The sequence below is a fragment of the Oncorhynchus gorbuscha genome, linkage group LG14 (genome assembly GCF_021184085.1).
Source record: "Oncorhynchus gorbuscha isolate QuinsamMale2020 ecotype Even-year linkage group LG14, OgorEven_v1.0, whole genome shotgun sequence".
Lineage (NCBI taxonomy): Eukaryota > Metazoa > Chordata > Actinopteri > Salmoniformes > Salmonidae > Oncorhynchus > Oncorhynchus gorbuscha.
Window position 1 is genome coordinate 64,840,865 of NC_060186.1, and position 17,225 is coordinate 64,858,089.

The 17,225-nt window shown below is 40.7% G+C and overlaps 1 protein-coding gene and 1 long non-coding RNA gene across 4 annotated transcripts in view; one reads left to right on the forward strand and one right to left on the reverse strand.

The window, feature by feature from the left end:
* Positions 1–3,681: 3,681 nt before the first annotated feature.
* On the reverse strand, positions 3,682–13,797 carry LOC123995286. The gene is made up of 4 exons (XR_006831801.1): positions 13,083–13,797; positions 6,601–6,641; positions 4,305–4,548; positions 3,682–3,991 (listed from the first exon to the last, which is right to left on the reverse strand). It is a non-coding gene; the product is annotated as an uncharacterized LOC123995286 (long non-coding RNA).
* Positions 13,154–17,225, forward strand: part of LOC123995285 (bromo adjacent homology domain-containing 1 protein-like) — a 37,016-nt gene continuing 32,944 nt past the window's right edge. For 2 of the 3 annotated variants that reach the window (XR_006831800.1, XM_046298791.1), the window contains exon 1: positions 13,160–13,685. The gene's annotated coding sequence lies outside the window, so the exon portion shown is untranslated. Of the gene's footprint in view, positions 13,686–17,225 lie in introns of all 3 variants that reach the window. The other variant, XM_046298793.1, reaches the window with a different exon arrangement.

Below are 17,225 nucleotides of genomic sequence, written 5' to 3' on the forward strand. Positions count from 1 at the left end.
TTTTTGTTAATTAAACTTCCCTGTCTGACAATAGATCTTATATGACTGTGATGTGGTTTAGATTATCATGTTGAATTGAACACCTATTGTGGGTGGAGTGAGAAATGAGATGCCTTGAGCCTTTACCCTTTCTGCACATTGCAACCTGTAACTATTGACAGATCAATTAATCTAAATCACTCTATTCCTTATTTATTTGAGATGCAATTCAATACCAGTTAAAATAGCTTAGAATGTAACAACATGCATGTCAAATATTTATATTTACACAATGAGTATGGTCAGTTGTTCCTCCAAATGTGCTACTGATCAGATTTGGTTTCAAACAAAAATAAAAATGTGTTGCTAGTAAGCTATCCTCTTACAAACATTTTGACCCTGGTTTCCACACAAACAATTTGAAAGATCCATTTCCTAAATACTTTGAAAATGTTATAGAGAAGTATAGAATATTCCCTATTCCATGCAGTTATTGTACTCCTAACACACCATGGTGGATAGTTCCCAGTATGATTTTATTTGACAATTTAAAATACACAAAATGTTGCACCAGGCAACAGATACATATACCAAACCTGTTGAGGTTACATAAACAAAAAAAGTCAAGACTTATTTTCATTGTTGTCAAGTGTCATGGGCACTCTGTGTCATACATTCAATCATAGACAGAGTTCAATGTTATATATACAGTTGAAGTCAGAAGTTTACATACACTTAGGTTGGAGTCATTAAAACTCGTTTTTCAACCACTCCACAAATTTCTTGTTAAGAAACTATAGTTTTGGCAAGTCGGTTAGGACATCTACTTTGTGCATGACACGTCACTTTTCCAACAATTGTTTACAGACAGATTATTTCACTGTATCACAATTCCAGTGAGTCAGAAGTTTACATACACGAGGTTGACTGTACTTATAAACAGCTTGGAAAATTCCTGAAAATTATGGCTTTAGAAGCTTCTGATAGGCTAATTGACATCATTTGAGTCAATTGGAGGTGTACCTGTGGATGTATTTCAAGGCCTACCTTCAAACTCAGTGCCTCTTTGCTTGACATCATGGGAAAATAAAAACAAATCAGCTAAATTGTGGACCTCCACAAGTCTGGTTCATCCTTGGGAGAAATTTCCAAACGCCTGAAGGTACCACGTTCATCTGTACAAACAATAGTATGCAAGTATAAACACCATGGGGCCACGCAGCCGTTATACCACACAGGAAGGAGACGCGTTCTGTCTCCTAGAGATTAACATACTTTGGTGCGAAAGGTGCAAATCAATCCCAGAACAACAGCAAAGGACCTTGTGAAGATGCTAGAGGAAACAGGTAAAAAAGTATCTATATCCACAGTAAAACGAGTCCTATATCGACATAACCTGAAAGGCCGCTCAACAAGGAAGAAGCCACTGCTGCAAAATCTCCATAAAAAAGCCAAACTACGGTTTGCAACTGCACATGGGGACAAAGATTGTACCTATGGAGAAATGTCCTCTGGTCTAATGAAACAAAAATATAACTGTTTGGCCACAATGACCATCGTTATGTTTGGAGGAAAAAGGGGGAGGCTTGCAAGCCGAAGAACACCATCCCAACCATGAAGCACAGGGGTGGCAGCATCATGTTGTGGGCGTGCTTTGCTGCAGGAAGGGCTGGAACACTTCACAAAATAGATAGCTGCATGAGGAAGGACAATTTTGTGGATATATTCAAGCAACATATCTAGACATCAGTCAGGAAGTTAACGCGTGGATCTTCAAATGGCCAATGACCCCAAGCATACTTCCAAAGTTGTGGCAAAATGGCTTAAGGACAACAAAGTCAAGGTATTGGTGTGGCCATCACAAAGCCCTGACCTCAACCCTATAGAACATTTGTGGGCAGAACTGAAAAAGCGTGTGCGAGCAAGGAGGGCTACAAACCTGACTCAGTTACACCAGCTCTGTCAGGAGGAATGGTCCAAAAATAAATCAAATTTATGGTGGGAAACTTGTGGAAGGCTACCTGAAACGTTTGACCCAAGTTAAACAATTGAAAGGCAATGCTACCAAATACTAATTGAGTGTATGTAAACTTATGACCCACTAGGTATGTGATGAATGAAATAAAAGCTGAAATAAATCATTCTCTCTACTATTATTCTGACATTTCACATTCTTAAAATAAAGTGGTGATCCTAACTGACCTAAAACAGGGAATTTGTACTAGGATTAAATGTCAGGAATTGCAAAAAACAGAATTTAAATGTATTTGGCTTAGGTGTAGGTAAACTTAAGACTTCAACTGTATATATATATATATATATATATACACATATATATATATATATAAGGAGTTCTCACATATGCGGAGTACTTGTTGGCTGCTTTTCCTTCACTCTGTGGTCCAACTCATCCCAAACCATCTCAATTGGGTTGAGGTCAGATGATTGTGGAGGCCAGGTCATCTGATGCAGCACTCCATCACTCTCCTTCTTGGTCAAATAGCCCTTACACACCCCGGATGTTTGTTTTGGGTCATTGTTCTTTTGGGAAAAAATGATAGTCCCACTAAGCGCAAACCAGATGGGATGACCTTCATGATTCACACATGCTGATATCATCCGTTCACTCTGCGTCTCAAAAGACACAGCGGTTTGAACCAAAAATCTCGAATTTGGACTCATCAGACCAAAAGACAGATTTCCACTGGTCTAATGTCCATTGCTCGTGTTTCTTGACCCAAGCAAGTCTTTTCTTCTTATTGGTGTCCTTTAGTAGTTTTTTCTTTGCAGCAATTCGACCATGGAGGCCTGATTCATGCAGTCTCCTCTGAACAGTTGATGATGAGATGTGTCTGTTACTTGAACTCTGCAAACCATTTATTTGGGCTGCCATTTCTGAGGCTGGTAACTCTAATGAACTTATCCTCTGCAGCAGAGGTAACTCTGGGTCTTCCTTTCCTGTGGCGGTCCTCGTGAGAGCCAGTTTCATCAAAACGCTTCATGATTTTTGCAAATGCACTAAGACATTTGAAAAGTTCTTGAAAGTTTCCGGATTGACTGATCTTCATGTCTTAAATTAATGGACTGTCGTTTCTCTGCTTATTTCAGCTGTTCTTGCAATATTATGGACTTGGTCTTTTACCAAATAGGGTTATCTTCTGTATACCACCCCTACCTTGTCACAACACAACTGATCAAATGCATTAAGAAGGAAATACATTTCACAAATTCACTTTTAAGGCACACCTGTTAATTGAAATACATTCCATGTAACTACCTCATGAAGCTGGTTGAGAATGCCAAGAGTTTGCAAAGCTTTCATCAAGGCAAAGGGTGGCTATTTGAAGAATCTCAAATATAAAATATATTTTGATTCGTTTAACACTTTTGGTTACTACATTATTCCATATGTTTTATTTAATAGTTTTGATGTCTTCACTATTATTCCACAATGTAGAAAATAGTAAAAGATAAAGAAAAACCCTGGAATGAGTAGGATTTCTAAAACTTTTGACCGGTAGTTTACATCTAAAAACCATGCTTTGACTTCTTAAAATTACTTCAGAGAAAATAGAGAATCACCTACATCTAACACAGAGGGTTTATAAATATACCACAATTACTTCATTACATGTTTCAGAGAAGAGGTTATTCCCTTATCCCATAATCATACTGCACAGAAAATTGCTTACACCTGACACCTAAGGCCTAAAAATTATTTATTCCATTACTTCTTAAAGTGTTTCACAGAAAACAGGTTACTCCCTATCCCATACACATAAGGGCTGATTGTAATATGGGACGGTGTGATGAAGAACTCCACCTTGGTCCAAAAGGGGAAGTCGTAGGGACTGAAGGATCCATTCCACCTGGAACACCCCCATGGCAGCCAGGATGCCCAATGTGTTCCTTTCGATCCCCAGGTAGAGACCTTCTTCCAGGGAGGCTGCTCCACTGGCGCCCCTGCTGCACTCAGCGCTGGCACCACCACCCTCCTCTGAACCAGCAGCACCTGGTGCACCAACATTTTAGTCATTCAGTAAAACTTCTATACATAATGAGTTATAATACGGTAGGTATGTTTAACTAATGTTGTTTACAATGTGTCTGCAAACAAGTGGTCACAAGACAGAGCCTTGCCACTATCCACAGATCTAGAATCCGATCACTCCACCCTCAGAAATAACCTTATTAACTATTAGAGGGATGTGGTTAGGTGGCAACCTCTACCGACTCCAAGGTGGTTACAGACCTTTACAATGACACAGCTGGTGACGGTGACGATGAATAGAGGCAGCAGGTTGCAGAGCAGGATGAAAATATACCTGAAGACACAGTTAATGGTCGGGCAGTTCTCCTTGGGCCACTGGATGAAGTCTGGAGGGCAGCCTCAGTCTTGCATATAGTTAGCCATATGACCATCTACGTTCATGAGATAGGTAGGAGCTCCCAGGAACATGGCTAGCATCACACACAGCCCACTCACAGCCCAGGCCAACCAGATGTTGTCTGGTACCAGAAGATGCTGATGAGGAATGTGAAGAGGATGCTGCCGATTTCACCGAACACCTACATTCCAAATAAATAGACCAATACATTATCACATTATACAATTATCTCAGCTGCTGTCAACTTGTTTCTGACAGGAATGATTTATAAGTACATTTGTACTTATGAGACTGTGTAAATTCCGCCTGACCAGAGCACAAACTCATATAACCCTCCCCACTGTAACACAACAAAAAGCACTGTCAAAAGCCTACCACTGAGCCAGAAAAGCAATTTCGAGATCCAGGGTGACAGTACTTGTAGGTCTTGGGAAGGCAGTAGCACTTTAGCCATCCGCTGCTACATATACTGTACTTTACTTTACTCTCACCATAAGGAACTTGAGCGTCCGGCAGGACAAGGGGGTGAGGACAGACACAGAACATGATGACGTTGCAGATGTTTACGACAAGGAGCTCTTACGGGTTGGAGGCAGCAAGGCTCAGGAGAAACACCTCAAAGGTTTTCAGATGGGAGATCTGGTTCTTTATTAAAGACAGGATCAGGACTACATTACCCATAATGCCCAAGATGGTGATCTGTTGGAAACTTGGCCAATGTGCTTGTAAGAACCCCTTGCCTTGGCAAGCCAGAAGAAGATGGACTGCCTCTCAAGCCTGGTGCCTCTGCAGGTTTTTCCTTGCCACTGTAGCCTCTGCTTGCTTGTTGGGAATCTATAGGCTCAGATTATTTGCAAAAATAAATATACACATCAAATTTGATTGATTGAAGAACCATTGTTCTGTCCTTCTCCACACACCAATACACTTCTTGTGCGTGTGTGTGTGTGAGAGCTTATAGTTGATCTGTTCTCCATTTCTTTCTACTTTTCCGCCTCAGTGACCTCAAGCTCTGTTGTCATGCCTTCAAAGGCATCTGAACCCAGATTGCTGATTGGTTGAGCTCATTAGGTGACAAGGAAGCAGAGGATGCTGGAAAAGCGGAGGCCTGGGACTGGGAGTCTCTTAAATTGCACCTTGGAGCTTCGTTTGGACAGCCTCAACTTTCAACATTTATACAACTGCATGGCACAAATAAATTAGCTGGCATAATTAAATTGGGTTGTTGCGGAAGGTGGTAGAGGTTGATTTCTACCCATTGAACTCAACTCACACAATCTTCCTCTGAGTTATTACTTACATTGCAAACATGTGTCACCTAAAATCACATGGAAGCAAAAAAATCAGTACCTCTAAGAATTTAATTTCATTCAATTCTGACGATCATAATATGGGTTTAATTCAGACATAGGGTGTCAAAGTGCCTAAACAAAACCTCTCCTCCCACTTAGAATTACTCCGAAGTCAGACAAGTTCCATATAAGGCCCTTCCTGTAAGGACAACAAATACAAAATGGGTTAAGTTTCTAGGTTGTCAGCGGTTACAGTGTGGATTAATAGAGAAATTAACAGGAAATGGAGCGAGAGCATAAAATGTAGGTACAATTATAATTAGTACAGCATACAGGTATTTGGTGCACGTAAAACACACCTATTTCAAAATCACTGAACGTTCACACATCCTTTCACACTCTTCCGCGTTCCTCTCATCAATCTTTCAATCCCTCAGACTCTCACCCTTTCTATCTCACCATCTCTCTTTATTCTTTCCTTTAATACCTCATGCTCACTCCCTCAAGTCTTTGTCCTCAATCTCTCATCCCTTCATTCCATCTCCCTGTCCTAATTCTCATTCCCTTACTTTCACTCTCTTACTTTAATACTCTCTCCATCTTTCACTCCTCTAACCCCTCACCCTCTCTATCTCATCTCTTCATCCACTCTCTCATTTCTCTTGTTTGTAAGGAAGCCTTCATGGAGCAAAACACACTCAGCAAAATAGGACAGCGAGTAAAGATGTGGGGATTGATTCTCAGTGGATAGTACAGAGTGCGGAAATCTGTAATAACACAATATCACTACACTGGTGGATTGTGAGGGAGGAGTGTAAAATCGTGATGAAAAGCTTTTGCCAATTTCAGCAGGCAGTCTATGATTCACAGGTAGACAGTGTTATTTCACGGCACATCTCTTTTTTTCCATCAGCACTGACAAGTCTGTCTTTAACACTTACCCGGTCTCATTTCAGATCTGCAGAAGGGAAGGGTCAATTTACTAGAACGAGATGCAGAGAGAGAGAGAGAGATGCAGAGAGAGAGAGAGAGAGAGAGAGAGAAAGATGCAGAGAGAGAGAGAGAGATGCAGAGAGAGAGATGCAGAGAGAGAGATGAGAGAGAGATGCTGAGAGAGAGAGAGAGAGAGAGAGAGAGAGAGAGAGACTAGTGGTTATGAGTGTGGGCAACGGACAAGGAGAGAAAACAATTTGTGGATTGAGATGCATACAGAGAGTGAGTGAGTGCCTGGTGGTGAGGACAGGAGATGATGGGAGGAATGCCTGCTGTATTTCGAAAGTTATAAACTGTATCTTGAATACTTGATTTCTGTCATGCAAAGCATTTTGGGACTATATTAACAATGGACTAATACCAAAAGATAGTTTTTTGGTGGAGTTTTCCTTTAAGTGGCTTTAAAGCGTAACTGAGGAAAAGAAGACAAGGAAAGGAAACCACTTTAGACTATTGAGATGTATCCCTAGCAATCCAGAATGGTAAGCGAGTGTCTGCTGGTGCGTGAGTGAAGAGATAAAATGTCCTCAGCCCTGCTCTTCTAACACCATAGCACATTAGATCATGTCCCATCTTGTCTGTTTGTTCCAACAGTCTCCAAACGAGGTCTCCAGCTACCACCACACAGCCTTGTTTAAACCCGTTACTTCTCCTCTACTCTCTTACAAACAGACCCACTTCCCTCCTGCATCAGCTTTTAATCATCAATTGTATTATGTGTCTACTGTGGAAACCATGTCAAAATGGAATAGAAATGTTTACCCTGAAATGGACAATAACACTTTGGAACATTGACTTCCCCCTTCGTCCTCCAAGTGTGTGCTTTTATTTTATCTGAATAAAACTGGTTGCTTCCAAAGGGCTTTTAATGCCTTCAAATACAGTACCTCAACAATAATCATAAAGACGAGTCATTCGTTGCATAATAGAGACTACTATGCTATGCTTCTTGTGCCCTCGCTGTTGGCCATTTGCCATGATCTTTTTTGACCTAAACAGGACAAAATGGCCACTTCACTGACCACCACATATAGTAAGTGTTCTAACAGTAGCACGCCAGACTGCATGGGCCAAAAATCTGAACATGCTCCAGTGGCTTTACCTAATGCTGCTGTTAGAACTGAATGTTTTAATAGAGATATGATATGGCTTCATACAAATTCTACAAAGGACTTTGGTTAGCTTTTTACGGTGCCTTCAGAGAGTATGAAACCCCTTGACTTTTCCCACATTTAGTTGTGTTACAAAGTGTGATTAAAATGGATTTAATTGTCAGGTTTTTTTGTAAACAATCTACACAAAATACTCTGTCAAAGTGGAAGAAAAAGTGTTACATTTGCTAAATTTATGAAAAATACAACATATCATAAAACATAACATAATAGATCTTGATTAGATAAGTATTCAATCCATCAATACGTTAGAATCACTTTTGGCAGAGATTACAGCTGTGAGTCTTTCTGGGTAAGACTAAGAGTTGTCCACACCTGGATTGTGCAACATTTGCCCATGATTCTTTTAAAATGTCTTCAAGCTCTGTCAAATTGGTTGATGATCATTGCTAGACAACCATTTGCAGGTCATGATATAGATTTTCAAGAAAAACTGTAACTCTGCCACTCAGGAAAATTTACTGTCTTCATGCTAAGCAACTCCCGTGTAGATTTAACCTTGCGTTTTAGATTTTGCCTGTGCTTAGTTTCATTTAGTTTATTTATTTTTTATCCTGAAAAGCTCCCCAGTCCTTAACGATTACAAGCATACCTATAACATGATGCAGCCACCACTATGCTTGAAAATATTGAGAGTGGAACTCAGTATTGTGTTGTATTGGATTTGCCCCAAACATAACACTTTGTATTCAGGCCAAAATGTGAATTGCTTTGCCACCTTTTTTTCAGTATTACTTCAGTGCCTTGTTGCAAACAGGATGCATGTTTTGGAATATTTTTATTCTGTAAAGGCTTCCTTCTTTTCACTCTGTCAATTATGTTAGTATTGTGGAGTAACTAAAATGTTGTTGATCGATCCTCAGTTTTCTCCTATCACAGAAATTAAATTCAGTAACTGATTTAAAGTCACAATTGGCCTCATGGTGAAATCCCTGAGCTGTTTCCTTCCTCTTCAGCAACTGAGTTAGGAAGGACACTTGTATATTTTTAGTGACTGGGTGTATTGATACACGATCCAAAGTATAGTTAATAATTTCACCATGCTCAAAGGGATATTCAATGTCTGCTTTTATATTTTTATCCATCTACCAATAGGTGCCTTTCTTTGCGAGGCATTGCAAAACCTCCCTTGTCATTTGTGTTTGAAATTCACTGCTCGACTGAGGGATCTTACAGATAATTATATGTTAGTGGTACAGAGATGAGGTAGTCATTGAAAAATCATGCTAAACACTATTATTGCACACAGAGTGAGTCAATGCAACTTATTGTCTGACTTGTTAAGCAAATGTTTACTCCTGAATTTATTTAGGCTTGCCATAACAAAGGGGTTAAATACTTATTGACTCAAGAAATTTCAGATTTACATTTTTTATTAATTTGTCAAATAAAAAATAACTGACATTATGGGGTATTGTGTGTAGGCCAGTGACAAACATCTCAATTTAATCCAATTTAATTCAGGCTGTAACACAACAACATTTGGTGTGAATGCTTTCTGATGGCACTGTATGTATAAAGTCATCGTGGAATGATATGCCACCAGAGATTACTAAGGCAAAAAGCAAGTTTAGCTTTAAAAAAAAACTTCGGCCCAAGGCAACTTCCTTGAGGGATACCGTAAACACAATTTTCACCACCAGTTTACGAAGCACAGGCAGCAAACTGATTGGGTGGCTGTTTGAGCCAGGAAAGGGTGCTTTACTATTTTTAGGAAGTGGAATTACTTTAGCTTCCCTCCACGCCTGTGGACATACACACTCCTTTAGGCTTTGGTTAAAGACATGGCAAATAGGGATGGCAATACAGTCTGCTACCATTCCCAATAGTTTCCCATCTAGGTTGTCTATACTTGTTGGTAAATCATTGGATTTGATTAATTTGCAATTACATCTTTGAGAACTACAATTTAGTATCTATTTGTATCTATTCTAAAAACGTATTTGGTTGCAAATGGAACTGGGGCCATGTAAATAATTGCAAGGCTACTCATTTTGAATCCACAGGTGGCACCTTGTGTGACCATAAAAGCCTGTGTGCGATTGGACAAAGTAATATAATTTGGTTGCAAAAGTCACTGGCCTGCCATACAGCATATAAATATAATTAGTATTGTGACACATAATTGCCATGGTAATTGGAATTACAATGGAATGTTAAGTCAATAAGCATTATGGGTAATTAAGTAATTTTCCATCATATGCATTGTGACATTGTTGTTGCTCTGGTTACCAAGATAAAAAATTAAAACGGACAAATAGACAAAAATACAAAACATAGTGGAATATAAAGTGGCCTATGGCATGTATCTGCACAATGCACTTCTTATGAGCCTTAGATAAAGAAAATCAACCATTACAGGTGGTAAATAATTGGAAATGTATCATTTGATTCCCTCAAAAATATGTTTATCTGTTAAGTTTTTTGGTCTCTAAATATGATGCTAATATTCTTAAATCTGAAGCATTTAAAAAAACTCCCATATTTCACGTGGGATCATGGCATTTGCATTTGAAAGAAAAAGTAATGTTTGTAATAAATGTTCCCCCTCTCCAGTGTGGGGCGAGTAATCTAACAGTTTACGTTTGTGGCCTATGTGTTTGGCCTAGTGCTTATTTGACTCATTATGAACATTACTTTATTCGTAAGGATTTGATTTCCTGTGTTTTGTATAATATTGTACAACAGTGGAAAACAATAGATCAGCGTTATTTCCTGATTGTTGCTGGTTGAAAATACAATCTACACAGGACCTTCTAATCAGCAGGTTTGGCATGGTTTAAGTTATGGCTTGACTGGTGACATCACAAGGCGGTAAATTAGAGCAATAACAAAAAGAGAGTTCCAAACTTCTCCTCCTCACTCAGACCAACCCAGCTAAATTCGTCCTTGAGAAATGTTTTGTTGTTGTTAAAAAGCTATTTTTGTTTATTTTTGATCATTTCAATAGAACACTATTACAATAAGGTACTTATTTGTTTCCCAGAAGTTATTTGATATTGATATAAAAACAGTTGTATTCAGCCTTTAAAAATTGGGGAAAACAGGACAGCTACAGAGACATGGGATATGCAGTTGTTGATATAGGAGTGGAAACCTTTTCCCTCCAACACCTGTTTTGCAGAGTCATACAGTTTGGTCATTGAGGTTTTTACCAAAGCATTATGATGCATCCACTATGATGCATTTAAATTACATCACATAATGACATGGGGGCAGATGGAATTGTGGATAATGTAGACATTCTACAGTTTCCAGATTGGCCTACAAAGGCCTACATCATATGCATTGTGACATTGTTGTTGCTCCGGGTAAAGAGGATACCGAAAACACGAAACAATGGAAAATAAACCAACATGACAAACACAGCGGAATATAAAGTGACCAGGGGCATGTCACTGTGTAACGGAGACAAGGTCTTCTCAGGTCCAAAAGTTGGTCCGAACAGACCCAAGGACAATCAGACCCGGATATGAACGGACCCAATATTTTTTATGAAATGGGGACCCAAACTCGAATGGACCGGAGGACAACCAGACCTAGACCCAACCCGTACGTACCCTAATTGGTCCGTGTCTAGATCAAAACCGATTGGACCCGAGTGACAACAAAATTATGTTTATCAGCAAAGTTGCTCTTCTGATAAATAAATAGATCTTTATATGTGTGCTAGGCCTTCTATAAGTCGGTAAATTCACCTTATTAGAAAATAAATATGCTATAGGCTATGCAGAGCCGTGGTCAGGTCCATTCGAGTCCACTCAGGTCTATCAGCTTAGGTTACATAGACCCGATGACAATAAAACAGGACCCGACCCAGACCTGAGGGAAAAGTTTGAGTTTTGGACTCAAACCCAATGGGGTCCGGGTCAGGTCCCGGATAATTAGATCCCACCAGGACCCGTGAAAAGCTCTACTCCACAGCTAGCTGGAAATGTTGCCAATGTAGCTGCTGAATTGGATCCTTTTCCATAGGGCAGTCACCTGTTTTAGTGAGGGAGAGGGCACTGGGTTTGAACTGTGGTACACACCGTTTACCACGAGTTGTATTCGGAGAGGGAGGAAGCTAATACTGCTAAGCTAGCACACTGATAATGATTTCATTCTATAATATAGAATGCATCATAACTCCACTTATTAAATCAAATGCTGCTGGAGAGTAACACATTTTGGCTAGTCTCACGCTCCTTACTGTTAGGGAATGAAAGCAATTTCTTGTATTCAGGGAGGTTTGTGCCACTTTGCTGAGTTAAGGGTCACTAATGATTTTTCAATACCCAATCTTGATTTAGGTGATTAGGGTTGGTTATGGGGTGGTTGAAAACCATGGCAACCAATGCATTTCACATTCTCACATTCTGCAACAACAGTTGCTGACAACACCCGTTGAATATGGCGGGTGTTGTAAAAATCGGCAAAAAAGCTTAATTAAATTGTTGCCGGCAGCACAGTTACAGTCACCAACGCTCTGGATAACATGAACACTGATAAACAGCTCTGCTAGGGCGAGTAAAATGGTCAGAGTGAGGAGTTCTCTCGTTAATATCTGGAAATAGCTAGCAAGCTAGTTAACTTTAGCCAGTTAGCTTGGGTGTTTGACTGCCATTGTGAGAAACGCTCTGAATTTACGAACGTCCAGAGCTCACTCTGAGCGCTCTCTGGCACTCCAGATTGAATTTACGAACGCACCCCATATCAAAGGCAATATTAGAGCGAAGTCCAGCCTCTATTTGCCCCAAAAGGATTGTGAAGACATTTGAATAGGTAGCCGTGCATGAATTAACTAATTGAAATGCTGTTGGGCCATTTACCATGTCGTCTGCAGTGGTAGTCTCCAGATCTCATATACAAAGATGCCCAGATCCGTGGTTATTTAGGCCTGTGATTCCTCAAATATGCTAAATAATAGAAACATTTGCAGGAGGATAGCCTTTGTTTGAGTGTCTCCACCTGTTAATTTTGTGGTAGCCTTGTCTAAAATTGATGCATGTTCATGAACTCAAGTTTAGACTATGCTATATAAAAAAGTTGCATCCTGGAGGAAGGACCCGTAAAGGCCCAATACCCCCTATATTGCTGTTGAAAGATTGCCGACCAAGCGCTGGATGCCCCTTTTAAAAGTATATCCATGTTGTCCTCAACTGTGATCGGACACACACCCCTCCTGGGTGATGCTGTTATGTAAAATACGCTACACTGCCAAAAAAATGTATATATATGTTTTTACATGCGAAGAAAATAGTTCTGAGTTGTTTTACCTGCTTTGGAGCCCGGGTCTGCTGAGAATTGGTACACTTTTCACAGCCAGTGCAACAGAGTAGCTTATAGCTACAGCACTTGGGTTTCTGGCGAGCAGCCTTATTTGTCACTGGTGCGCAACTGAAAACTGCCACACAGTGCAGTTAGGTTGTACAGTGCCATAACGGATAAAGCGACGTGTATCTCTACACTTTAGCCCGCCCCAATCAACGGTATCAACTCGTGTGTGGAAATAGGTCCGTGTTTGAGTTGATGTAGCTAACACTAGGGAGTACCTTTCGGCGAATAGGATGATGCTTGGAGTTGTTTACTTCTTTCGTCGATTGTTTTTGGGGGGTCCTCGAAAAGAGAGTGGAAAGGCTAGAGGAAGCCACATCTAATTCGGCGACATTGACGTTCGCTGAGACAAGCACTTCAAGTAAAGAGCAGAATCCAGCAGCCCCAGCATCGGACAACTAGCTAGCTAGATAGTTCGTAGTTGTTAGCTATCCACCTCTGTTAAACAACAAGGTGTCCTGGAGAGTATTATACCAAGATTGCAGATTGTTAGCGTGCCAATTAGGACAGGAGTGCCACGGAGATCCATACGGAGACCCATACGGGTGAGTAGCTTGCGTTGCTGCCTCTTTTCTCATGGGTTCGTTCGTGGAGTAGCTAGGTAGCTAGCTAGCTAGATAATGCCACTAAACTAGCCCATACTATTTCGCTGTTCTTCCCGTGATGGCGATTGCGTTTGCTGTGTATGTTTCGAGTCGTGTGTGTGTGCATTAATGAGTCAAGTAGCCATGAAAATAGGAAATTGTTTCGGGGAGTGGTACTTGGCTGTGCTGCTAGCCTAAAAGCGTGCGCGATGTATAGTGGTCATCCACTCCAGCCCGTGTATGCTACTGCAGTGGTTCCCAACCTTTTTCGGTTACTGTACCACCATCTGAACTTTGCTCTGCTCGGAGTACCCCTGAAGTAACCACTCGTGTGCATTTTACCAGTAAGTCTATGGTCTCATGAGTCTACTCAAGTACCCCCTGTGGATAGGCCAAGTACCCCCAGGAGTCCTAGTACCCCTGGTTGGAGACCACTATGCTACTGTGTCACTGCTACTCGTGCTAGCCAAGAAGTGAGCATTAGGAGCAATAGAGTCGATGTTGTGATTCAAAAGCGTGCAATTAGTTTTGAAATCTGGTGTAGTTACCAATAAATTGATGTTTAGCCTTCAATAAATACAACAAGTAGGCAATGTTACAGCCTAATATATTATTTTATATGGTGGCAGGTAGACTAGCAGTTAGAGCATTGGGCCAGTAAACGAAATGTCGCTAGTTCGAATCCCCGATCCGACAAGGTGAAAAATGTCGACGTGCACCTGAGCAAGGCACTAAACCCTAATTGCTCCACGGTCGTCATTGATAGAACCTGACCGTGACCCCACTCTGCCTAGGAAGATTGGGATATGCACAAAAACATATTTCAAATTCATCACATGCTTGTGAATACAAACATGCACATATGTGCTTATTTGTCCTATTTCACACATCAAATTATTATTAGCTTGCTAAGCCACCTGGATGCATGACTCAACAACTAGCATAACATTTAGTTTAGTTTAAAACTATATCCTTCTTACGGTCCCTTATAACACATGTATTAAGCTTTGTGCTTCTTTAACTTATATTCTTATTATGTTCTTTGTCGCATGTTTCTCTCAGAGTCAGTATCATGGTGTGTGTGCATATGACACCGAACATCCCATTTCAGAATCATGGGCATTAATATGGAGTTGGTCCCTCCTTTGCAGCTATAACAGCCTCCACTCTTCTGGGAAGGCTTTCCACTAGATGTTGGAACATTGTTGCAGGGGAATTACTTCCATTCAGCCACAAGAGCATTAGTGAGGGAGGGCACTGGTGTTATGTAATTAGGCCTGGCTCGCAGTCGGTGTTCCAATTCATCCCAAAGGTGTTCGATGGGGTTGAGGTCAGTGCTCTGTGCAGGCCAGTCAAGTTCCTCCACACTGATCTCGACAAACCATTTCTGTATGGACCTCGCTTTGTGCACGAGGGCATTGTCATTATGAAACAGGAAAGTGCCTTCCCCAAACTGTTGCCATAAAGTTGGAAGCACAGAATTGTCTACAATGTCATTGTATGTTGTAGCGTTAAGATTTTCCTTCACTGGAACTAAGGGTCCTAGCCCGATCCATGAAAAACAGCCCCAGACCATTATTCCTCCTCCACCAAACTTTAGTTGGCACTATGCATTCGGGTAGGTAGTGTTCTCCTGACATCCGCCAAACCCACATTCATCTGTCGGACTGCCAGATGGTGAAGCGTGATTCATCACTCCAGAGAATGCATTTCCACTGCCCCAGTCCAATGGTGGCAAGCTTTATACCACTCCAGCCGACGCTTGGCATTGCGCATGGTGATCTTAGGCTTGTATGCGGCTGCTCGGCCGTGGAAACCCATTTCATGAAGATCCTGACGAACAGTTATTGTGCTGACGTTGCTTCCAGAGCCCGTTTGAAACTTGGTAGTGAGTGTTGCATCCGTGAACAGACAATTTTTAAGCGCTGCGCGTTTCAGCACTCGACGGTTCCGTTCTGTGAGCTTGTGTGGCCTACCTACCACTTCGTGGCTGAGAGGTTGTTGCTCCTAGTCATTTCCACTTCACAATAACAGCACTTACAGTTGACCGGGGCAGCTCTATCAGGGCAAACATTTGACGAACTGACTTGTTAGAAAGGTGGCATCCTATGACTGTGCAACGTTGAAAGTCACTGAGCTCTTCAGTAAGACCATTCTACTGCCTATGTTTGTCTATGGAGATTACACCTGTCAGCAATGGGTGTGGCTGAAATGGCTGAATCCACTCATTTGAAGGGTTGTCCGCATACTTTTTTGTGTATATATAGTGTATATCAAAATATGCAAATGAGATCATATAGGCCTTACATGTGCCTATACTGCCAATCTGCTTTAATAGACACTGGATAAAGTCATTATATTTTGGGGGGCTTTCATTTGAAAAAGACTCCAGGGGCCTAATTTATCAACCATGTACATTTCTTGCATATGTGGAGATTCTAGGATTTGCGTGCGCAATAAATGATTGGGATTTATCAAACTGTCACATGCGCATGTGTTCATTAATAGTTCAGAGCCATACTATATTTCTAAGCTCGTGAACAAGCTTAACAACCAATGATATAAACCCTGGATGGCTGTTGCTGTGTTTTGGCCAGTGAGAGGCTTTGAAGCCACCGATAGGCCTTACTGGCACTCCCCAGAAGGAGCAGTCCTCCATAGGAATTAATTGAATTCTACAGTATTTCAATTAAATGTTAAGGACAAAATTACATGTATTTTTGTTGTTGTGGTGGGGGAAGGTAACATTATAACTTTTTTTTAAAGTACACTTTAAGGAAAATGTTTTATACGTTTTATATTTTTTATTTGTGTGTTTAGCTCACATAATTTAAAAGTATGCATTTAAGGTTTCTGTAATAGAATAAATGTGGCAAAAACAAATGTAGCTATTCATAATAAAGCGCCCCCTGTCAGTGATCTAGTGTATATTTAAATCATTGGTTTTACAACCCAGCCTGGAAAACGCCCTCTTCACCTTGCATGCTAACAACAACACTCTCATTTGCTGTATGATTTTGAGATGTTGGAACTGGGCCATGATGGTTTCTAAAGCGCAATGGCTAAATGTATTACAGTTCTGTAGTGGTATTTTGCAGTGACATTTTCCAACTTAAAATGCATGCCGCCTATAGCAAGATTGTCTTTTCAACGATTTAAAAGTAAATGCTTCAGCCCACACTTTTATGCAAAAGACAAATTGTTGTTCAATATTTTGTTTCAGGACATGATTGTGTTTCTATCTCCTGCCTTTGGGCGGCAGGTAGCCTCATGGTTAGAGTGTTGGACTAGCAACTGTAAGGTTGCAAGATCAAATCCCTGAGCTGGATTTGATCTTCTGTCGTTCTGCCCCTGGACAAGGCAGGTAACCCACTGTTCCTAGGCCATCATTGAAAATAAGAATGAGTTCTTAACTGACTTGCCTAGTTAAATAAAGGTAAAATAAAATAAAAATAGGCTCTGAGATTAATTAGGCTATGATTTCGTGCTCCTACCACACAG